A 24564-nucleotide genomic window follows, 5' to 3' on the forward strand; every position below is an offset into this window, starting at 1 on the left:
GTAGCATGTACCATTTACAAGATGCACTACACAAACTCACCAAGGCTTTTTTAACAGCATCTCCTAAATCAACACCCTTCCCTACTTGGAAAAACAAAGGGAGGAGGTGCAGTTACGATCCAAGGTCACAATTCAAGAAGGTAACATTTCAACAGTTCAACGCTGGTGCCCAAGGATAAATTGCGTAGAAAAAGGACGTGTGATATGTAGGAAAAGGACGTGTGATATGTAGAAAAAGCCCAAGAGATCCAACAATATGCTGACCATCTTGACATGCAGAGCAGTTTTGAAGCCACCAGGGCTATACATAGACAAGGACAAATGGAATAAATCCCCTCTGCCCCCAGGATGGTGCCTCCCTTCTTCAGGATGAAAGTGCCACCCATTAACGCTGGAAAGAACATTTTCAACAAACCCTCAACAGTGAATCCACAGTGGCAGCTGTTACTCTCGATTCTATCTCCCTGTACCCTATGATAGAACCCGTGGGTGGAACACCATCGATGGGAGAGCTGCAACAACTAATCAAACAGACGAAAAACAGCAAAGCCTGCGGCCCCAATGGTATTCAGCTGAGGTTTTCAAACCTGCTGGGCTTTAGCTCACACCAAGACTCCCTGCATTCATCCTATGGACTTGAAAGGAAAATGAACCACCCACCCCCTCCCCTCTCACGCACACACACACACACACACACACACACACATACATATACACACACTTCAGAACTCTGTTTCGAACTCTTCTGCATTGTTATACTTCTCGCCAAAAAACTTTCTTCAAAATTAACCCTTCAGCCATTTCCCCGGTTTTCCAAGTGCAGATTATTGGGTTAGAACTTTAGCTATGGGATAATTTACAACCTGAACAATGAAAATTGCCACATCGTATTTGGCACATCAATATACTCCCTGCTTTATCCAACCTGTTTGCCACTGACTTGTTTGCAAAATCCTAACGGGTTAACAATTGCTGACCTTTAACATGCTTGTACAAAGTCCGAATTACTAGTGCCAGTGAGAAGCTGCAGAACACAAGCACTTTCATTGATTAAAAATGGAAGTGCAAGAGGGCCTGAGATTGAGACCCATGTGGCATTTGCAGTTCACTGTTTTCAGTACAAGACCATAATGTTGATGCAGGGTCCCTCTGCAACCAAATCATCAAAAAAAATCAAAGCAGTTCCGGCCATAAATGTCCAAAAAATATAAAAGCGCTGAGGCTAAATTCAAGCAGAACACAATAAATGGGCTCAGGATCCATTATGAAATCACAGAATGAAATGAAGTTTTACGGCCTCAGGTGGCTCACAATGAAACCTTGTGCCGAGTCTATCCTGAAACTCCCCTCGGTTTTCAAAACCACATTTCAATCAATAATCTGTTAGCAAAGCATCTAAAAGTGCTGACCTTTTTCCATATGATATTTTATCTGTGTAATTCACCAGTCTCCACACTGCTCAGCACATTTCTATTTATTCCGTTACCTGTCGGAAAACACTCTAAGGATTCAATTTTTCTTTATGGTTATCTCCCTCAAAATTAGACTTTTCAATCTCTCATTTTCTTTTACATTATTTTAAGGTGACTGGTTCAAGACCAGAGTAAGTGAAATCTGTTGGTCTTGCCTTGAATGTGAATGGTCCAGAAAGACTTTTTTGATGTTCCCTTCAGGCTTCTCAATCCATTATCTCTCACATTTGGCCTTTTGCTATTTTCTACTTAACACCTCTCTCTTTCCCTTCCTGCTATATTTCTAGATGGAACATTTGCCCAGCGGAAATCAATAAAAGTTTTGGCCCAATCTCCTGTATTCTTTGCTGTTAGGATGTAGTTTGGCACTTCTACTTTGCTGAAAACACATCACAATTTTCGTTGTACCCCACTCCATTCTCCTCTTCATAACTGATGTCCAATCGGAGAAGCAAACTGTTATGTTGCGCAATTTATTTATGTCGCTGGAGGCTGTCGTTGCATCTGCCCAGCTTGTTCTAACCTTCAAGTAATAGAATGGTTAACAGAAGAAATCTGGGACTTGACTATGACATTTAGATTCATATAAGGCCATAAGACATAGGAGCAGAATTAGGCCACTCGGCCCATCGAGTCTGCTCCTCCATTCAATCATGGCTGATTTTTTTTCTCATCCCCATTCTCCTGCCTTTTCCTCATAACCCCTGATCCCCTTACCAATCAAGGACTTATTTATCTCTGTCTTAAAGACACTCAATGACCTGGCCTCCACTGCCTTCTGCGGCAAAGAGTTCCACAGTTTCACCACTCTCTGGCTGAAGAAATTCCTCTTCATCTCTGTTTTAAAGGATCGTCCCTTCAGCCTGAGGTTGTGCCCGCTGGTTCTAGTTTTTCCTATTAGTGGAAACATCCTCTCCATGTCCACTCTATCCAGGCCTCGCAGTATCCTGTAAGTTTCAATAAGATCCCCCCTCATCCTTCTAAACTCCAATGAGTACAGATTCAGAGTCCTCAACCATTGCTCATACGACAAGCTCTTCATTCCAGGAATCATTCTTGTGAACCTCCCCTGGACCCTTTCCAAGGCCAGCACATCCTTTCTTAGATATGGGGTCCAAAACTGCTCACAATACTCCAAATGGGGTCTGACTGGAGCCTTATACAGCCTCAGAACTACATCCCTGCTCTTGTATTCTAGCCCCCTCGACATGAATGCTAACATTGCATTTGCCTTCCTGACTGCCGACAGAACCTGCACGTTAATATTAAGAGAATCTTGAACAATGACTCCCAAGTCCCTTTGTGTTTCTGATTCCCTAAGCATTTTCCCATTTAGAAATCCCATTTCCCACATAATCTACAGACAGTTGTGATGAACTTTGACCCAGAAGCACTACAGCAAGGAAAATTTGTAAAAGGTCTGTGGAATCTCTAATTGTTTTGAAGAATGCTTGAAAAGGACTTTCAAGAGTTTGCATCAGTTGTGAAGGGATCAATTGTAGTTTTCTTGGACAATAAGAACTACTGGTCCATCTGACTTTGCAACCCATGAAAGGAAGTAGCACTAATTTTTTACTTATTCTTCTATGGGATGTGGGTGTCTCCAGCTGGCCAGCATTTATTGCCCATCCCTAATTGCCCTTGAGGGGGCAGTTAAGAATCAACCACACTTCTGTGGGTCTGGAGTCCCATGTAGGCCAGACCAGATGAGGACAGCAGATTTCCTAAAAGACATTAGTGAACCATGACAATCAGCAATGGTTTCATGCTCATCATTAGACTTTTAATTCCAGATTTTTATTGAATGCAAATTTCACCATCTGCCATGGTAGGATTGAACCCAGATCCCCAGAGCATTTCCCTGGGTCTCTGGATTACTAGTCCAGTTACAATGCCATTACACCATTGCCTATGGATTGCATACCAACAGGAAGCAGAACTGACAGAAAGGAGCTGTGTGGTTAAAAACAAAGGAAGGCCAAAAGCATAGCTGGAGAGTGAAGGCAATTAATGCACATATGCAGACATGAAGAGAAAGCTGACAGAAACAGAAAGGGGGGCACAGAGAATTCTTGCAAGGAGATTAGAAGCCAATCACCCTCAGGAAAAGGTCAATTCTTTCTGTTGTTTGAAAAGGAGACAGGGGTTCCTGGAGGTACTGTGTGAGCTGGCTAAAAGGACTTAAAACTTGGAAAACTGTGTGAATAAATCAGAGACTCAGTTAGGTGCTTTCCTCGGATGGCCAAATAGTAAATTGGGGTGAGATTGCTTTAGGGTTGCCAACACCTCCTGGATTGTCCATTCATCTACCAGAACCCTTTGATCCCTGCTGATTATTGAAAGGATTCCCGGTAATTTTGTTTTAGCATATAGAGGCCTAGATCTTCCAGTCTCCAGATGGTTGGAGGTTTGTCATACGCTGAAAGATGTGCAAAGCACCCCTCGGAAGTCCCAATGCAAAAATTGTGGGAATTTCCTGGGAATTCCAATGGGCATTTCCCCTGTTCCCAAGGCCCTCCAAAAACATCTCCAACTCCAAGTTAAAGTCAGAGACTTCAGACAGTACTGACTTACTTAACTGGATGGTTACCCAGGAAAGTTTACACAGGAAACCCAGTATCATTCCTGGGTAATGATCCAACTGAGCTCCCCAGTAACTCACAATGATTCCTACAACTCCCCCAGACCCCTCAACTCCCCTGTCTTACTAGCCCCCATCACCTGACTATCACTTTAACAGCCCCAACACCCCTGACCCAATGGGACTAGCCCCCGATCCTACTGTGCCTTCCCCCTTCCCACCCACCACCTCTACCTGACCTGGCTTGGCTCCCCTGTGATCCAACCCAAGAATCCCCTGACCTGACATCACCTCCCGACCTACTTACCCACTTGCCCACCTGCCACCTTTCCCATCTCACCCATCTGCTCACCTCACTCATCTGCCATCCTACCCACCTGCTACCTTTGTTGTGACCAGGTGAGAAGGGGTGAACTAGTTTTTCTTTATTCAACCTTCTCGATTCATCACAACAAATGTTTAGGTTTCTTTCTCACGAGGGTATGCCTGCTCCAAATCAGAATGGATATAACTATTTAAGCTGTGAGCAATACACAGCCAATCAAACATGGTTTCCTTGAAAGAAAGAAAGAGCAGATCTATTAACTACTAAAGCTCCCCCAAAAATAATAACAACACAATGTCAAGCACTTAGCTCTCATATAATCATTCGGTACCACACATATCCACCCACACACTGGTGTCAGAAATAAAGGGCAGTCCAATTTTTAAAAAAAGTGCTAAAACAGTTACGAGTGTCATATGACTGTCTTTGAGGCACAGATTTTAAATGTTGTGATTAGTTTAAGTGAGCTGGTTTCTTTGATTCAGTCAAATGCAGAAGATGTTGCCATTATTATGAAATCTCAGTTCAGTGGTAGGTTTCTGGCACAGTTGCTTACTTGAACTGGGCAAAAAGGAGAGGGGAAAGAGGGAGAGCCATACATTGGTAGTAGATTTTTTTCTTTTAAAATATTCACAGTACCTTTTTGTCTTTTTCTGATCTTGCCCCTTCAGATATAAGCCTCGTTGGGATGTCTCGTTTTCTGGTGCAGTGGCAGGGCCTGGAAGTTAGGCCTGTCCTGGGCTATGGTGACTCCTCGTGAGATTTGGGTGATGTTTGCTTCTGGTCAGAAAAGGGGGAATCAGGGAAGAATTGGTGACTCCTCATAGCTCCTTGTCATTGCTGATGGCGAGCTGCATGTGGTGAAGGATGATGCGCATTGTCTTGTTGTCCTGGGCAGTGCCGGATTTAGACATAAGCTAAACAAGCTACAGCTTAGGGCCTCACAATCCGCAGGGGCCTCACAAAATTTCAGAAGGTTTACAATGAAGAGAACATTTAAGAGCAGATACCAGAAAAGGAAAAGAAAGCACCAGCTTGAAGAGCAATTCAAAAAATTACCAAAATTACCAAAATCTATGAGAGAGATCAAGCCAGCCAAATGATAAATATGTAATCAGTAAATGCATTCATTTGAAAATAATTTGTATTTTTCACTTTAAATACCTTGCTATTAAATAATTAAAAGGCATAATTATGCTTTCAATTTTCTTGTGGCGACCCAAGGTCCTGTTTTGGTACGCACCTTTGTGAGACCTTTTGGTGTAACTTTTTAACAAGGGGCCTCCAAGTTTTATATAGCTTAGGGCCTCACCAAGTCTAAATGCGGCACTGATCCTGGGTCATGTTGCCCACCAGCTCTTGGCACTCAGGTACTCAAAATTCGCAGATGACACTAAGATAAGTGGCCACTAAGATGAGTGGCAGAACAAAGTGTGCAGAGGACGCTGAAAGTCTGCAAAGGGATATAGATAGTCTAAGTGAGTGGGCGACGGTCTGGCAGATGGAGTACAATGTTGGTAAATGTGAAGTCATCCATTTTGGTAGGAATAACAGCAAAATGGACTATTATTTAAATGGTAAAAAATTGCAGCATGCTGCTGTGCAGAGGGACCTGGGTGTCCTTGTGAAGGAATCTCAAGGAGTTGACTTGCAGGTGCAGCAGGTAATTAAGAAGGCAAATGGAATTTTGTCCTTCATTGCTAGAGGGATGGAGTTTAAAAACAGCAAGGTTATGTTGAAGCTGTATAACCTTGAGGCCACACCTGGAGTACTGTGTAAAGTTTTGGTCTCCTTACTTGAGAAAGGATATACTGGCACTGGAGGGGGTACAGAGGAGATTCACTAGGTTGATTCTGGAGTTGAGACGGTTGGCTTATGAGGAGAGACTGAGCAAACTGGGGTTATACTCATTGGAATTCAGAAGAATGAGGGGAGATCTTAAATAAACATATAAGGTTATGAAGGGAATAGGTAAGATAGAAGCAGGGAAGTTGTTTCCACTGCCGGGTGAAACTAGAACTAGGGGGCATAGCCTCAAAATAAGGGGAAGCAGATTTAGGACTGAGTTGAGGAGGAACTTCTTCACACAAAGGGTTGTGAACCTGTAGAATTCCCTGCCTGGTGAAGCAGTTGAGGCTACCTCATTGAATGTTGTTAAGGCAAGGATAAATAAATTTTTGAACAGTAAAGGAATTAAGAGTTATGGTGAGCGGGCGGGTAAGTGGTGTTGAGTCCACAAAAATATTAGCCATGATCTTATTGAATGGCGGAGCAGGCTCGAGGGGCCAGATGGCCTACTCCTGCTCCTAGCTCTTATGTTCTTATTAGTGAGCCTGGTGCTGAAGTCTCTGGGCCTGCTAGCCTCGCCATCCCGCCAGGAGTATTTCACTCCAGCGGGGTTTACTATAGCTCCCCACTTGCAGGGAGCTGGTGGCCCGACCCTGCAGGAGTGAAGGGGGGCAATCGAGCCCCAGATGGCCGGGAGCTGGAAGTGCCCCCTGGGGATTGCCACCTTGGCAGTGCCAGCCTGGGCCCCCTCATACTGCCCAAGGGGAAAAGTACCAATGCTCAGGAGGCATATTGTAACTGCACGCCAGGCATGGGGCAATGCCAAGGGGGTGGGGACTAATGGGGGGCAGGGCCTCGGGGGGGTGATCTGTGGGGTTGGGGGGTCCCACTGCCACTCTGCATGGTTATGGGGCTGGCCAGTGATCGAGGTGGCCATAAATCGGGAGGCTGGCAGACAGGGGCCACTGTGCTTGGGCCGATCTGGGCACTGACAGATCAGTGCATGCGCAGTGGCCTGCTCAGCGCTATGCTGCCAGTCTCTCCAGTGGAAATAGGCCCCGCCCACTGATTTCTGGAGTGATTCACACTAGTGCACTCTGCAGTAACATCTTTCTGCATTAGTTGAACACTAGTGATGTCACTTGAATGCTTCTGACCACTTTAAAAGTATAATGTCCCACGTTAGGGGTGTGTTTTTTTTGTACAAAAAGAAAAGACTTGGTTTACACACACAGATTCAAACTAACACACAACAGACTTAATTGGAAGAGATGTTCTCTGCACTGCACAGAATACCAAACTGAAAGTAAAACAGGAGCCTGCGGCAATGCCCCAATGACATCAGCATCAGATCATGTGATCAGCTCTCAAAGTAACCTGCAACCCCTTTAAATATATAACTAAAAGTGAATAAATGTTCACAGTTGATGTGATTTGAACACTGTCATTTTATTTCAAATCCCACTTGATGGCTTTTTGTTGTCAAATGATACGTGAAAGATTGCTTTGGAATGCAGATCATCAACGGCCACCATTGCGTGCACAATGTACCCATGAAACGTGAAGGTGAAAGCTGTTGTTGGATACGACTCCTAACCCAGACTGAGCGAATAAAGTACAGCATATTGTAGAACAATGTAGCTTCATAGGGTCATATTTGTGCAGGGAGTGATGAGAATATTTGTGGTTGCATAAGATGTATCCTGTGTCAAGCAGTTCGAATTAAGTTTACCATTTTATTTGAAGTATCATTTGCCTGTTGATTGGTGTTTAATTTCTGTTGATTCAGGTTCACGTTGGAGTAAACATTGCGAAAAAGTGAAATCTTTGGTAATTTGTTCATTTAGTAAATTTGGTTACTTCGGTTTATGGTTTCCTCAAGGATGCTGTAACACAGTTCATGTATACAGTTAACACAACCGAACAGTGAATAAAATCAAATTGAACTCCAGTAGGTTTTACCTCAGGGAATTGAACATGTTACAACTTTGGCTTTCAGCTCCCAGGTGGAGATTAATGTATTTTAGGAGAGATTTCAGACTCAAGTGAAAATGCTTGAAAGAACATCTTAAGCTAACAATTCAGGCAATAATATTACAGTCATACTTCAGACTTCAGAATGTGGGACAGATCTAAAAAAAAGTTATAAAAACTTATCCTGAAGTGTCAAGATGTTCTGACAGTCTTCTCATGCTTCCTAGTTTCTTAAAGTGCATGACTCTGCAGCAAACAAGTCCAATTATTGAATGTGACTCACTGGCCTTCACCAATGTTCAGAGTAAAGCAACAGCAGTCAAACACGATGGGTCGGAAATAATGGAATGAGCAAAAGACATTTTATCCAACAAGTGTGTTCCTTCTACTGGCCAAGTACAATCTAACAAACAATAGTTTCTAAACCCATGTTTAAATTCCTGGAATACTCATGACAGGCTTAGCCTGATGGCATGGTGATAACCGCACAGCCTAATCTGCTGTTGAGACATTTGGATTAGTAAGGTTTTGGGTTCAATCCTTTTATTATTACTGGGTTGCCTGTTGGAATGTTTATCTTTGTCCCAACATTTTAAAATGTAAAATAAAGGACATGTAATTCTACACAACACTTGTCAGACATAATTTTGAAAACACTCTTCCATTTTGGACACCCTAGCCACGGAATACAAATACCATGGAAACCAGTAATGGTTCACCCTACTGGAGATTAAGGAATTAAGTTACATTGGCAATTGTGTATATTTCTTGCACATGATAAGGAGGTTAATTGAGATCTTTAAGATAATGAAGATATTTGACAAGACAGGAGAATTTAAACAATAGTAAGGGACATGGACTCCACAGTTTATTCAAAATGGCAACAGGAACATGGATCTGAAAATCCCACCTCCATTTCCAATAGATCCAATTTTGCCAGTAGACTCAAACATGGAGATGATCTGAACTCAGCAGGACTACCCCTTTAAACTTTGAATAAAACTGTCTTGGAGTTAAAAAATAAAATCTATGCTTGCTGTTTCAACTGATGATGGCTGACATAACCTTATAACAGTCATTTTACTGTTGTATTATTACTACTTGACTGCCTTAACAACCTATCGTTATCGCAGTTTGATTGACAGCTCCAAGAGGTTATTAAAGGATTAGCAGTTTTTGATATGTGTCTGGGGGTGGTGGGCCTGACTCCAGCATGCAGCTAGCCCCCTTGGAAAGTAGATCCTGCATGTGGGGCAGCTTTTCCTGAAGTGAGTGCGCTGAGTTGGAAAATTTCCTGACACTGCGCACTCGGGCCCAGAAAATCCAGGCCACGATCTTAGAATTCAATCTAACCAAGTTAACAATGAATTCAGAGAAAAAATACATATTTGCACAAAGGGTTGCAAAACCGTGGAATACTTTGTCTCAAAAGTTAAATATGTAGAGAACTGAGATGTTTAAAAGTGAGATGCTTAACTGAGAAAAAAGGGTTTTACAGAACACAAAGTAAAGACGGGATTGGGATTAAAAGAGAGTTTGACATTGCTAAAATAAACAAGATGTAACAGGTTGGATGGAGTAAAAGATCTATTCTTATCTCTGCTGCAAAACTGTTGGGCACAAAGCAATTGGCTTCAGCAACTTTGGACTTGGGAAACAAAAAGGGTCAGGCAACAGGGCTCACTCCTGGTGACTAAACAATGAGCATAACTGGAAATTATGCATGTATGAGAAAAAAAGACTTGACTGTGATCCCTCCCATAATTGAAAATCCCACTGACATCTTTGTTCACACATCTGAAAAATGGCTAATGGACAAGTTATTGGATGGCATCCAGCTATGGCATTGGATACCATCAGCAACATTCAGTCATTTTTCATCAAAGTCGTTTTGAATCCAAATTTATTACAACTTATCTTTTTTTCTACTGTAACCTTACTTTCTCTAATTTTTCGTTTGCCCCCAACACCACTCGTTTTAGCCAAGATAGCTGGAGGAGAACTTGAGAGGTTCTCAGCTCTGAAAGTTCATCTTCAAGCATACAGTATTTGGATATCTGTTTTATTGTTTTCTTTCCTCTTTCGTGCTTTTGAACTGATCCAGGAATAAGCTTTGAACTGTGTGTCCACACCAATTTGCAGTTTAGTTCATCAAAATATTGGGAAACAATACGTTCTGTAGCAGGATATCAGACCGTGGTAAACAACAGAACAAACAGGGCATCCCCTTAACCAATGTGCTTTATGGATTGGGAAATAAACATGGGAAGGACTGGAAAGGAAGGTGAATTAAAGGGGCTAAATTCAATGTCAAATGAGGTAGAGAAAGAAAAGAGAAAAAAAAGACAAAAGAAAATTGAGCAAATAAAATGAAAATTTGAACTGATACTTTTAAGATATTTCCAAAATATTCAAACCTGAAGGAACAAGAGTCTGGCTTCACAGGACAATCATAAGACTAAGTAGGACACTGATATACATAAAGAGATATTAGATTGGATAACCAATGGTGGAGGAATTACAAACGTGAATCCATCAGAAACCAGAATTAGAGGCCAGAATAGGAGGGTTGTGCACAAGAGGTGGTTACAGAGATTGGCAGCAGAATAGCCATGGAGGAATTTGAAAACAAAGGAGAGAATTTTAAAATCTATCTGTTGCTTGACAAGAAGCCAATGTAGATTAGTGTGCACAGGGAACAGGGTTTCCTGTGTATTAAGACATGGGTGAGGTTTTAGTGATCTCAAGTTTACGGAAAGCAGAATGTGGGAGATTAGCCAGGAGTGCCTTGAGATAGTCAAATCCAAAGGGTTTTAACAACAGATGCGAAGAGACAGGGTTGAAACTGGTGAATGTTGCTGAGGTGGAAATAAGTGATCTTAGTGATGACACAAATATAAGGTTGTTGGAGGGAATGGACAAACTGAGTCTTCGGAGACTGTATAGAGCTTCAACAAAACTGGCTTTATTCAACATGCATGAGGGAAAGCAGTACTCGGAGCTGTAATTCCAGCTTGTTTCTGAGCTACTCTGCTAATCATAGGTTCTTGCACATTCGTATAATTTTTTGCGTTACAAAGTGCTACATTTCGATTAGGTCATCATATTGTTACTTTAGATTTGTTAAAAGTTCTGTTTTAATCACATTATGTTGATCCATTGTCCTGTGTGCTTTATCTTTAATCGTTTTCTGAACATATCCTGTCTACCTGTTTGCAATATCAAAGCACTGTAGTTATAAAGCACTGTGGTATCAATTCTCTTATTGTTGCTGTAACCTCGGAAAGATCTCACCTGGCATGTGACCGTTTAGTGCTGTCTGGGATGTAGCTATTTGTAATTTGTTGTGTGTCTGCCTGCAATGAGTGTGGATAATCTGGCTGTCTGTTTAACCCTTTCCATTCTTTCCTCTCCTGCTGCAGCCCATGCTCCCTGGGTTGCCCTACAAAAAGGGGTTCAAAGCTCAACTTTGGGGTCAAATGTGACATCAAGGTTGTATTAATTAACAATTTCGTATTGTTGAAAGTGTATTTGCATTATTAGTTACTGACCCTAAATATCTGTGGCAAGGTTAGTTTGCTTCCATCATTACAATTTCAAGACATTCAATGCATGCCACTGCTGAGGCATAATAACATAGGAAATATAAGCAGGAGTAGGCCTTTCGGCCTGACAGTACTACTCTGCAATTCGTACAGATCATGCTGATTATCTACCTCAATGCCATTTTTCGTTACTGTCCTAGCATCCCTCTATGTCATTCGTATCTAGAAATCTATCAACTTATGTTTTGAACATACTCAATGGTTGAGCTTCAACAGCCCTCTGGGGTAGAGAATTCCATGATGTGGAGATGCCAGCGTTGGACTGGGGTAAACACAGTAAGAAGTTTAACAACACCAGGTTAATGTCCAACAGGTTTATTTGGTAGCAAAAGCCACACAAGCTTTCGGAGCTTTTGCAGCTGCAAAAGCTCCGAAAGCTTGTGTGGCTTTTGCTACCAAATAAACCTGTTGGACATTAACCTGGTGTTGTTAAACTTCTTACTGTAGAGAATTCCAAACATTCACTGCCCTGTAAGTGAATAAATTCCTCCTAATCTCCATTTTAAATGGCTTGCCCTCTAATCTGAAACTGTCCAATTCTTGACTCACCAGCCAGGGGAAATATCCTATCTATATATACCCTGTCAAGCCCTGTCAGTTTTTTCTAAATTTTTTATGAGTTCACCTCTCATTCTTCAAAACACAAGGGAATACAGCCCAGTCACCTCAATCTCACCTCATAAAACAATCCTGCCATCCCAGGGATTAGTTTGGTGCATCTCACTCCCTCTCTGGCAAGTATTTCCTTCCTTAGGTAAGGGGACTCACTGCACACAATGCTCCAGGTGTGATCTCACCAAGGCTCTTTATAATTGCACCAAGACATCTTTACTCCTGTACTCAAATCCTTTTGTCATAAAGGTCAACATACCATTTGGCTTCCTAAATGGCAGACAGTGACATGCCATCTTTGCTAAATCAATGATGGAATGACGCAACTTTTGGAAAAACCAGTAAGGGGTAATATGTATTGAACCAGGTCACTGTTAGACCAACTGTGGGACTAATGGTCCTCCCTATTATTTATGTGTAAATGATACAACAAAGGGCAGATGTGCAGATAAATGTCAATATCCAAAAGCTGGTTTCCAGGGTGACAAACATTCCATAAATGCTTTGTTTAAATGAGTACAGCCATCAGGAAAGATTGAACAGGTTTGGGCTCGTTTCTCTGCAAGTGCCCAGATAGAAGTTCTTTAAATTATCAATGGGCTCAATAGACTGGGTGTAAACTTTTCAATTTGCGAAGGGGCCCATAACTAGGGATAATTAAAAAAAGATAGCCAACAATTAATTTCATAAGGAATTCAGAAGAAACTTTCGCCAACGTGTAATGCTTTCCCTTAAAGTGAGTCTAGTGTCATGGAGGTACTTAATTGGGATCGAGGATGTGGGGAGGGGACTCTGCCATCTTTTAGCCTTTGCTCCAATTAAGTCATGGGCAGGAAGATTTATACACTGCCTTCCCGCCCCAATGTCATTGAGGGCCTTAAGTGGGCAATCAATGTCTACTTAAGGGGATCATCACTAGGCTGCTGGTATTCAACCAGTCTCTTAGGGGGCAGTCACCACTGCTGGATTTGCTTGTGGGCTGCTGGGGAGGGGTGTCCCTCAGGCTCAAAATTGGTATGGGAGGAGCCCACTTAGCGCCAGCCCTTTGCTCTTCCTTCTGAATTCCCTTGCCCTCCCCTTGCCAGTGACTTCCTCCCCCCACCTCTATTCCATCCTTACTTACCTTTGACCTGGATCCCGCGGCAAGCTTGGGTTGCTGGTAGGTGCATTGTTGGCAACTACCTTTGCTCCCGGACGTGCTGCTCACAATTGAGAAATGCTGGCCTTTAACTGGCTGGGAGCTATTGGCGGGTGGGAGCCTGCGATCCGAGGAAGGCTCGCAGCTGGCTACTTAAAGAGGCTCTTAACATATCGAGCCAAGGAGGCAACTCGGTGCTGTTGCCAGCTCTCCAGCCAACAGAGGAGATTCCTAATGTCAGAATTAAATTTCGCCCTTTGTTACCAAGAGTGGTGAAAATCTGGAACATGCTATCACATGGAGGTGGTTAAGGCAATAGCTGAGGTGCTACGTTAGAATAAGGGAGAAAGGGTCTGTTGATAGAGTAAATAGAATCGGAGGAGGCATGTGTGAAGCTGGCATAGAGTTTGGGCTGTACTATACTATTTCCATCATTTATCTAGATTTTAAAGTGTGAATTTTGGCAGTGAGTTTCAGTGGACTGTTCAGCAGCAAAATACAGCAGAATCAAACTCAAACATGCCCCTTCAACAGGCATTTACTTCAATATGATTCACATCATCACACTGGTCCATTTTCTTCTCAAGGCTTTTGCAGTGCCATCTTCAGCAGAGGTCAGCTAACTCAGCGCAGATATCGAAGAAAGCAAATCTGGAACTTTCTTTTGTGTAAACCATTCAGCTACTCACTGTCTAAGCCCAGGGTCTTTGGCTTGTCCAAACTTGCAAACAAATCCAACCATTTTTAAATAAACTAAACAAACGATAATGTGCAAAGAAAAAAGGTTGTGCATTATTTAAGATTTTCAACAGAGACGAGCTAATATTTAATAGATCTAGCCATCTTGTCAAAGCTTCTCGGGAAATAACTTGCATGAGATCCTTTAAGCTGTGATTAAGAACCAGCTTTACTTTAAACACTAGAGGTAGCAGTTAAACCTCATGACAAATTTCCTTTTGGTCAATTTACCCATTAAAACCATTCCAAATGTTGTGAAGTTGCAAAGCTTCTCCCTTTAAAAATCCTTCCCAGTATAGTTGTCAGCAGGATGGAGCAGGCCTGTTTGCGAGGTGAAGGCAGCCTGGATCTGTGAATGTGTGTGTGTAGCATGTCTGGGCAATAATTCTATCATTTTACATATGCTTATCTCTCGGTCTGTTGTGCAGCATACACATAACCCCTTTTTGTTTATGCATCCATGGTAACAGTGTCTCCTGAAGTTCTGCTGTTGAAAATAATTGTGACTAATTTTAACATGCTCTTCTTTTCCCTCGGTTAATTCTTGTTTGTTCTTCCAAAAAGATTGTTTTTGCTTGGTGCAGCGAACGCCCCGGCCACCACCTTTCAGGTACAAGAACGGAGATGGGAGCTGGATTATAAAAACTGATGCATTAGCAGCAAATTTATTTATCCAGCATGCTTCAGTGATTGTGCTATTTCAAATGAATGCTGTTACTTGTCAGATGCAGGAATTCATCAAGCCACTTTCTCTGCTCTTATCCTAAGTGGCAGCTTTTCAAGCATCAATTCAGCACAATAAACCGGGAGAGAAAAAGGATATTACAAATAATCATATTTCTTTGTGTCCGTTTCGATTCAAAGTGCTGATGCTGAGACTTCCTCTTTAAGCCTGATCAGAGATTGAACCCTCCCTGGACCATAAAAGCCTCAGTCACCGCAGCTCCTGGGGAACGAAGCCTGAGCCAAAATGAGACTAACAACTTCTGAAAGCTTAGTGAAGTGTGCATGATGTGAGACAAACTGATTGTGAAAGCTGCAAAGGAAAGGCAAAGCCACTAAATCCAAAATGGCAACTCTTATGGTTCACGATTAGCACATGAAATGACTGAAAAACAATTCTAATTTTAAACAGGGCAACCTGAACCACTTCAATGACTGCATGATATCTGGGAGACCATATAGTGGTAAGTGAACTTTGGGCTTCCTTCGAGCCGGAATTGAACCAGCGACCTAAGGATCTACAGTCCTCGGTTCTACCAGCTGAGCTATCAAAGGGGAGCATATAGTGGTAAGTGGCAAACCTGCACCACTATAAAATACAAAATTTAATTTGATGACCATAAAGTGTTGTGCTCACTACTTCAACTACATGCCCCTTTCAAGATATGGTTGCCCAAGCTTTACATTTATTGCCCACCTGGCAGGGTTGAAACCATGATCAGGCAGGGGATGAGGCTATCCCATTGCACTTGGGGTGCGCTGACACCTGCAATTGTGGTTTGCCTAAGCTAGGGTATAGGATCAAGGTAGCTAATGAGGTTGAACGAGGCTTTCTCTGATGCAAATTTTTAAAGCCATCTCGGTCTTTTGCCTAAGGTGAAGTGTTAGCAGAAGCCCGGGAGAGGGTGCAATGCCTCATCTTATCAAGCTTGGATCTTGTTTGATCGAGCCCAAGATGGAATGCAATATCCTTCTCTTGCCAGCTTGGAGGTTTGTCCCTCATGTGGGGACAATGATTGGGCTTAAGTTGAATTGGCTTTTTTGATTGAAGATAAAGTACCGAAAGGAACCAAAAAATGGATGATTGAAAACTGAACATACATCAGTGAAATATTGAAAACTGAGCACCAAGTAACAACTGAAATTTCATATGGCAGATGCAATGGCCCAGTCTGGAATGTATATATGCAGAATCCAGTTTGATTCAGAGTAGGGCTGGCTGAACTGCTGTCAGTGCTTGTGATAAATAACTTGAACACCATTAGGTTATAATCTTATCCTATCATGTCATAACCAACAGCTATGTTATAAATAGAGAGAATATTTTCTGTACCATTTAAAAAAATACATCTAAAAAAGGTATGGAACTTCAAGCAATTATGCATAACAAAATAACTACTCTTGCAATCTGATGTCATCATTAAGTTCTTCATCACAATTCAAAGATTCCATTCAACACTAAAATACAAATTCAATGATCCTTTGTCATGTGGAAGTAAAAGAAACGCCATCCAGAATATGGGCCAGAACAGTAAATAAAATAATTGTATGAATTTATGCCACTATACTGAAAACCACATACCATTTAATGAGCAAACTATTACTTGCATTTCTTTAGCAACATATATCATCACATATTTAAATATCTCCAAGTCCTTCACACAATGAATTGTTTTTCCTGTGTAATCAATAAGTGCATCTCAAGAGTCACATGCCAAGCGTAATTGAAACAAAGGAATAGGGGCAGGCCATTCAGCCTCTCAAACCTGTTCCACCATCAGTGAGATCATAACTGATCAGTATCTCAACTCCATCCACATGGAATAGTTTTATATCCTTTTATAGCCCTAATAGAACATAGAACAGTACAGCACAGAACAGGCCCTTCGGCCCACGATGTTGTGCCGAGCTTTGTCTGAAACCCAGATCAAGCTATTTCCTCCCTATCATCCCAAAGTACTCCATGTGCCTATCCAATAGCTTCTTAAATGTTCCTAAAGTTTCTGACTCCACTATCCCTGCAGGCAGTCCATTCCACACCCCAACCACTCTCTGAGTAAAAAACCTACCTCGGACATCCTTCCTATATCTCCCACCATGAACCCTATAGTTATGCCCCCTAGTTACCGCTCCATTCACCCGAGGAAATAGTCTTTGAACGTTCACTCTATCTATCCACCTCATCATCTTATAAGCCTCTATCAAGTCTCCTCTCAACCTCCTCTGCTCCAAAGAGAAAAGCCCAAGTTCCCTCAACCTTTCCTCATAAGACCTACCCTCCAAACCAGGCAGCATCCTGGTAAATCTCCTTTGCACTCTTTCCAGTGTCTCCACATCCTTCTTGTAGTGAGGTGACCAGAACTGCACACAATATTCCAAATGTGGTCTCACCAAGGTCCTGTACAGTTGCAGCATAACCCCACGACTCTTAAACTCAAACCCCCTGTTAATGAATGCCAACACACTATAGGCCTTCTTCACGGCTCTATCCACTTGAGTGTTTAGAAATAATCTATCAATCGAAGGTTTACAATTATTAGTTGAGCTAGCATCTATTTTCTTTTGTGTGCAGGAGCTCCACATTTCTACCAGCCTTTTGTGTGAAAAAGTGTTGCCTAACTCAATGGTCTGGTCTGATTATAAAGTAATTTCATCTTGTCCTAAATTCTGCTATTTGCCCTCCAAATTCTTTTTGAAAACTCCAAACCTCAATCAACTTCTCAAACTTCAGATTATGATTTGCAGGAGTCACTTCAGTTGGCTAATTGCCAGTGATATCCCCATTATCAAAATTAATTATATAAAACTTGCTTGTCTTTACAGAATCATATCCTGCCAACAGATTTAAAGATAAGGAGGACTTGCTAATTTCAGTGGGTGGTCTGTCTACTGTTTACTCGTCCACCTCTGCCCCCACTGCAAATATATCAACAGAGGAGATGGCCTGGGAGGCATGTCTGATAGTGGGCCAATTGAGACCCTTAAGATGGCAATGAAAGCCCACTTAAGGACCTCATTCCATTACTCCAGTAGGAGAGGCCCAAGCCAAGTACCCAGATCTGCAGGTTTCCCTCCATAGGCTGGTGGTGGGCAGGTGGGTCCCTCCTTAATGGGTTCCAGGGCCCGCTGGACTACTGCTCCACTCCTTCCAAGATGTTACCCTTCCCCCGCAGCCTCTGAAACCTCAAAACCCTTCCCCTCCTTACCGGCACCTGCAGGTTGTGAGACCCCAAACAAATACCCAAATGTTGATCACACGTGGCATGCCTCTGCCCTGAGGAGCTGGAAGCCAGCAGCCCTCTGAGGCAAGTTATCCTGATCCAGAAGAATGGAAGTACCGCCTCAAATCTATCAACAGCCACCTGACCATTAAATGGCAACAAAGGTGTTCCCCTCAGCAGGCTTCAACCTTTTAGGCAGGGGCAGAGGGAAATCAGGCACCATTAAGGTCCATCTGATAAGACTATTCCCTAGTACTGGCATCACAATAACCTCTCAAACCCTCAATGGTATTTCAGCCCAAGTTTTAAACTTGCATGTAGTGTGATACTGAAGTGCATGTACTATAAAAAGTAATTAAAACAGGGAATGAATCAATGATTGGAATTAATCTCAGAATAAGATTGTCTAATCTCACCTCGTGAAAAAGAACACACTAGTTTCTGGGAAAATTGCAGGATGACACCTTTTTTCACAAAATAGATATTTTTAAGTTTTCTTTTAAATTCCTTATTTGTTGCTGATACTATGATTGTTGAATGCATTGTTAACGAATGTGGAAATACCCATTGGAAATCAGCATTTAAACAATGATCTGTTCATAAATGACAAACGTAAGAAAACAATTTTTGGGGCAAATACTTTTATTTCAAATTTATTAGCACTTTACATTTTGTCGAACTACTGTGTGTGCTGTGGTGTGTTAAAGAAACTAGTTAGCCTCTTTGGCATAGTTAGTCACTTTTGCTTTACAGCTGATAGATTGTGTACCGTCAGGGGATTTTTACAAAAAGGGGAAAGTAAGATCTGGCAATCTCAAACATTTATGTCAGATCTATGGACTGACATCCGCAGGCAATGTTGATGACAAGCCAGATAATTTACACAGATTTATTTTAACATAGAAAAAAATGTAGCAATACAATAACAGGCATCCATTTTATGCTGCACAAGATGGTAAATCTCAAGCTGCTAAAAAATAAAGTTAAAATGACAAGTCACAACACTAGAAAGTTATAACAGCAGTATCAATAAAAACTTTTTTTTTCCCGCTTATACACACAGTCTACGCACAAGCAACAATTACTTGATTAAGCTTTAGTGAAGTACTGATGTACTCAACTGGCATTTGATCAGTTGATAAGTCAAAAGAAATTTAGATCTGTTTATTTCTTACTCTTCAGCTCAGGGTCTGTACTCCGATTGTGCTCACTCAAGGTTACGTTATCCTTGTGTCTGATCGTAAAGTAGTTGTCTCAGGAAGTTTGTGCACATAAAGTGATGGACGCAAATGCACACCAGAGCTGATGATCTGAAACTCACAGTAGCAAATTGAAATGCAGTAAAGATTTGTTTCTGTGTCATTTCGTACAGATGTATTAACATTTCATTTCTATTAACAGCTATAGATCTTGCAATCAATGCTTTACACAATTTCATGCTGATCTAACTTTAGAAGCAATTATTAAATTATTAGTCTCTGCAGAACAGTACAAAGACAATATTTTAAATTATTAATTATTACACTGCAGCATGCCTTAGCACCACTCCCTTTTCATTGAAATGGAATGCACACTGGGTGAAATCTCAGTTCCATCTGGTCTGATGAGGCAGCATGGTGGCACAGTGGTTAGCACTGTTGCCTTACAACGCCAAGGACCTGGGTTCGATTCTGGGCCTCGTGTTTGCGTGGGTTTCCTCCAGGTGCTCCAGTTTCCTCCCTCAGTCTGAAAGATGTGCTGCTTAGGTGCATTGACCATGCCAAATTCTCCCTTAGTGTATTCAAACAGGTGCTGGAGTGTGGCGACTTGGGGATTTTCACAGTAACTTCATTGCAATGTTGATGTAAGCACTGCAATGTAGTGACTGTGAAAATCCTCTAGTTGTCACACCTGTTCAGGTACACTGAAGGAGAATTTAGCATGGCCAATGCATCTAACCAGCACATCTTTGGACTGTGGGAGGAAACCCACGCAGACACAGGGAGAACATGCAGACTCCGCACAGGCAGTGACCCAAGCCGGGAATTGAACCTGGGTTCCTGGTGCTGTGAGGCAGCAGTGCTAACCATTGTGCTGCCTGGAACAGATGGCACTGTACCAAATGGTCTGTTGCATTCACCTGTACTTTTAATCCTTTCAATTAAGGTATGACTTATGAATGTCCCGGTTTCACAATCTCAGCGTTGTAAACTGAGTATGTTGAATCAAATTTAGCACTATTTGGAGAACAGAAAATGGATGGGGTGATGTTTATCACATGAATTGTGTAAATTTCCTGAAAATTGCACAAAAGTCCTGCATGATACAAACTTGAAAGTACGATGCCTATAGCAGAATCATGAACAGGAGAAGGCTATTCAACCCCTTGAATCTATTCTGCTATTTCATTAGGTCACACATCACCTGTATCCATTTACTTGCCTTTGTTCCATAACATTTAATACCCATGTCTTATCTAAGTCTGTCCATCACAGTTTTGGAATTCTCAATCAACCTAGCCTCAACTGCTTTTTCTGGGTGTGGGGAGCGGGGGCGGGGGGGGAGCGGAGTGGGGGTGGGGGGGGGTGCAGAGTTCCAGATTTCCACTACCTTTCATGAATATCTGTTTTCTGATCCCTAAATGGCGAAATTCTAATTTAAGGATTTCTCCTTGTTCTGGACTCTGCCCCCAAATGAAATACTTTCCCTCTATCTACCCTATTAAATCATTTAATCATCTTAAAACATCTTAATTGGCTCACCCCTTAATCTTCTATATTGGAAGAAATACAAATCTTGTCCTTGCACCAGTTCTCCTAATTTAACCCTTTTAGCCTTGGTATCATTCTTACAAATTTGTTTGTCCAAGACCAATATATCCTTCATGAGGTGCAGTGTCCAGAACTGAACTCGGTATTTCAGATGGATCTAAACAGAGCTTTACACAAAGCTAACGGGTGGGATTTTCTGGTCATGCCCACCCCAAATGCTCACCCGAGGTCAACGGATCTTTAAACGGTCTGTCAAATTTTCCGCCCCCCCCCCCGTGACAGTTCCCCAGCAGGATCCGAAAATATACCCCGACGTAATTTTCACCTCAATGTATTCCAGCCCCCTTGACACAAAGGCTAATATTCCATTAGCTTTTTCTCGTGATGGAATAATTTACAGCATAGAAGGAGGCCATTCGGCCCACTGGGTCTATATCAGCTCTCTGTAGATTAATCCAGTCAGTACACTTCCCTACTTTATACATGTAGCCCTAAAAATGCTGATCCAATTTCCTTTCTAAATCATTGATTGTCTCCCCTTCCATCACCTTTGTAGGCACCAATTTCTCGGACATTACCACTTGCTATTTAAAAAAAAGTACTTCACAAGCCCTGTGCACCTCTTGCCTAAAACCTGAAATCTGTGTCTCCTCATTCTTGTATCTCCAGCTAATGGAAACAGTATTTCCTCGTCAAACATATCCAAACCTATCATAGTGTTGTACGCCTCTATCAAATCTGCCCTCAATTTACTTTGATCAAAGGAGAATAACTCTAGCTTCTCCAACCAAACCTTTCAACAAAAATGCCCCCATCACCAGACCCATTCTGGTAAACATTCCCTGAAGTTTCTCTTGCATCCTCACTTCCTTCCTAAAGTGTGGTGACCAGAACTGATTGCAATACTCGAGTTATGGCCTAACTATTTTATAAGGTTCAGCATAACTTCTCTGCTTTTGTACTCAGTGGGCCCGATTTTATGATCAAGTTGTGCCAGTTTTCCGGCGTGAAAACTTGGTAAAGTTGGGCATGAGGTGAGTAATGTGAACCGTGCCCGCCTCCGCGCCGGTTCCCCCTTTACCAAGGCCCAAAAATGGCCGCAATCGGGACCACGCCCAAAACAGGAGGGACAGCCATTTAAATGCACTTGCATGCATTTCAACTGACTTAATGGGCTGCACGCCCAACTTTACTGGCACTTCCCCCTTTACCACTGCGTTTGCCAATCTGGAATCAGCACGAAACAGGCATGCTCCATTTAACTCTGATTCGGGCACTCCATCAATGATGATTAGTGAGGAGATAAGTACCCAGCGTCCAACGACTCTCTGCTGCTTACAGGGGTCCTTTCGTTGTGCCCATTTTCTTTCTTGGGTCAGTGGGAGCTTTGCGAGTCTATGGGGGAGGGGGGGGGGCTTTTGCTCATCAGGGTGCCCGATTTGCAGCATGGACCCAGGTCACAACACTGTGTCCTAGTGCACTCAGCACTCTGCCAGCTGAAGGATGTGCACAAAGCCCTTGCAAATTGCACTGCTGCAGCCTCTGAACTTTTCAAGAGTTGTGATTTGGGAAGCATGTGAATAGGGGAATGTTGGCGGTGGGGGGGGGGGGGGGGGGGGGGGGGCGGTCTGTGATTCTGGGGAACATGTGGGCAGGGGAATGGGCAGTATGGACAAAGACTGTTGATGGACTAGGGGCAAGCAGCGTTCTTTAACCTCTACATGTGTTCCTCTCCATCTCCAACCAACCCCCACTTCAGAGTGACGAGATGGCTTTTGTGATGCAACCAGTCGATCTTGCTGTTCTTTTGGTTGCTGCTGGAGCTGAAGAGGAGGAGCTAGAGGAAAAATTGCGGGCACAGGAGGCCCAGGCCTTACCACTTGCAGGAGTAGAGGGAGCCGACCACCAGAGGCAGGAGGTGTCCACCATTCGCCCAGAGGGAAGGAGAAGGAGGGAGCAGAGATCCCGGCAGTTCTGTGCATGAGTGTCATTTGAACAGATGTTGGACACCGTGTGCAGCTGATGCCTCCGCCTCCAAAAGGAGACAGAGCAACACCTGTGCATCCTGTAGCAGGACCTGGAACCTCGGAGCGGGGGGGGGGGGGGCACCCACTCTTGGTGGTTGTCAAATTGACGGCCGCTCTCAACTTTTATGTGACTGGCTTCTTCTAGACCCCTAGCGGAGATGTCTGTGGCATTTCCCAGTCAGCCGTGCACACCTGTGTCAAGCAGGTCACAGAAGCCCTGTATGCCCAGGCTGGGCAGTACATCAAATATAAGCTGGACCAGGTCCATCAGGAAGCCCAGGCTGCAGTGTTCGCAGCCTCTGCAGGGATGCCTAATGTGAAGGTGGCCATCGTCTGCACCCCTGTTGTCCTCAAGGCCCCCCTACAGAATCCATGAAGATTCATCAACAGAGGGGTTCCACTCCTTGAATGTCCAATTGGTGTGTGACCACAATATGAACTTTATACATGGCAGCGCGAGACACCCAGGCAGCGTGCACGACAACTTCATTGTCAGGAGCTCGGACACCCTGGAGGCATTTGAGGAGGAGCCCAGGTGGTAGGGATAACTTGTGGGTGATATGGGTTCCCGCTTTGAACATGGCTGATGACACCTGTGCGGAGGCCTGTGTCTGAGGTGGAGACCCGCTATAATGAGGTCCATGTAGCCACCCGTGCGATAGTGGAGAGGTGCATTGGGCTCCTCAAAATGCGATTCCGGTGCCTGGACCGCTCTGGCAGGGCCCAACAATACAACCCTGTGATCTCTTCCCGCATAGTGGCTGTGTGCTGTGCCCTGCACAACCTGGCACAGCAGAGAGATGACCTATTGGAGGAGGAGGAGGAAGATGTGAGGACGTGGAGGCTGACAGGTGGGCGTCGCTGGGGAGGTGGCTGCCCAGCGGGAGGAGGAGGATGGGGAGGAGGAGCACGCTGAGGAACACCACCCAGACGCTGGAATGCTGGCTGCTCAAATGAGGCATGTGAGGGCGGCAAGGGAGACCCTGATCACCAGGTGGTTTAGTCACTAGGGGATTGTATCTGTAGGTTCCATCCCCCCGACCAAACTCCTTCTATCTCCTGCAACATGATCACACCTGAATGGTGGGCCTGGGTGCTCTGTATTAACGAGTTTTTTGGCAGGCAGGTAGGTGATGACGACTCGCCAAGCACCATTATGATGATGCCCTGGTGCCAACTAGTCTGATTCCTACCTGAGCTCCGCATGCACTCTGGCACCTCGGCCCATGTCTGTATAGTGGGTAAGGGATCTGAAACCCCCATACAGGGCCCTGGGGCGGGTGGGGTGGGGGAGGGGAGGGCATCGCTCATGGGTTCTGGGGAATCAATGGCTTCCTTTTCTCAGTGACACAGCATTGAGGGGCCTCCCCAACTGACATCAACATGAAACATTGCTCTGGCAATCCTCAATGGAAGAGGATTCCTATTCGAGACAAATTAGTCACAGGTGGGTGGTTAAAAAAAAATTAATGATTACAATAACGGTGTTTAAATAATAAATTCTAACATAAAAACTTGTGAATGGAAAATGTTAAGGTGCTTCAAGATCTATCTCACTAGTGCAGCCCTTCACCCGTGCCATCTTAGTGCAACTACAACTTCCTAACATT

At 43.3% G+C, this 24564-nt stretch overlaps 1 non-coding gene across 1 annotated transcript; it reads right to left on the reverse strand.

Annotated features, from left to right (window-relative positions):
- Positions 1–15438: 15438 nt before the first annotated feature.
- trnay-gua (transfer RNA tyrosine (anticodon GUA)) lies at positions 15439–15511 on the reverse strand. The gene has a single exon. It is a non-coding gene; the product is annotated as a tRNA-Tyr (tRNA).
- Positions 15512–24564: the final 9053 nt, after the last annotated feature.

Source organism: Mustelus asterias, chromosome 3 (assembly GCF_964213995.1).
Source record: "Mustelus asterias chromosome 3, sMusAst1.hap1.1, whole genome shotgun sequence".
Classification (NCBI taxonomy): domain Eukaryota; kingdom Metazoa; phylum Chordata; class Chondrichthyes; order Carcharhiniformes; family Triakidae; genus Mustelus; species Mustelus asterias.